Source organism: Peromyscus californicus, unplaced genomic scaffold (genome assembly GCF_007827085.1).
Source record: "Peromyscus californicus insignis strain IS unplaced genomic scaffold, ASM782708v3 Scaffold_7__1_contigs__length_154581171, whole genome shotgun sequence".
Taxonomy (NCBI): domain Eukaryota; kingdom Metazoa; phylum Chordata; class Mammalia; order Rodentia; family Cricetidae; genus Peromyscus; species Peromyscus californicus.
In genome coordinates, this window is record NW_026294595.1 from 46,388,708 (window position 1) to 46,389,697 (window position 990).

Below are 990 nucleotides of genomic sequence, written 5' to 3' on the forward strand. Positions count from 1 at the left end.
GCATCTTGAAACGTCGATGAGTTAGTCTCATTTTTGTCTTTACTTTTCTTTGCACAAGACTCAAGGGAATTCAAAGGCCACTTACGTGATCCATCTGATTCAAAAGCATGATTCTCCTCTCCAAATTTCTTTACACTGCGAAGAATTACGGAGTCAGACATGGTATTTGTGATCTGTCCTCAACAACTCTGTAAAATAAAACAGTTACTGCAATTATTTAACAAAGTAGCCAAATAAACAAGCTTCTATAAACAATCTCAAACAAAAGCAGATCTTTTAATTCAATAACATTTCAGTGAAAGAGAATAAATACTAGGAAAGATAAACTAAAAAACTGGGTTAAAGTCATGATTTCATTGCTACTCAAATGACCTTTGCCAACTTTTCAAAAGTTAGCCCAGTTGAAAATGGTTTTCTTGCTTTTCAGCTTTTGGCTTGGAGGTGACTACAACTTTCTTCAGTCATCCGGAATCCAGGTTCATCAAACACCAGCCGCCTGCACCATGCCACCCAAGTTCAAAGTTGGGTGAGGTGGGCACCACATCTGCCTTGGCCCCCAAGATCAGTTCCCTGGGTCTGTCTCAAAAAAAAATTGGTAATGACGTTGCCAAAGTACCTGGTGATTGGAAAGGTCTGAGGATTATGGTGAAGCTGACCATCCAGAACAGACAGGCCCAGATGAGGTGGTGCCCTCTGCCTCTGCCTGGTCCCAGATGAGGTGGTGCACTCTGCCTCTGCCTGGTCCTCAAGGAGCCACCAAAAGACAGAAAGAAGCAGAAGAACATTAAACACAGTGGAAATACCACTTTTGATCAGATTGTCAACATTGCCCAGCAGATGCAGCACTTGTATTTAGCCAGAGAACTGTCTGGAAATATTAAGGAGAACCTGGGTACTGCACAGTCTATGGGCTGCAATGTGGATGACCTCCATCCTCATGACATCATCGATGACATCAGCAGTGATGCAGTGGAATGCTCAGCTCGTTAA

General features: G+C 42.7%; 1 pseudogene; it reads left to right on the forward strand.

Moving 5' to 3' along the window:
• The first annotated feature begins 407 nt into the window (after positions 1–407).
• Positions 408–990, forward strand: LOC128100873 (60S ribosomal protein L12-like; annotated as a pseudogene).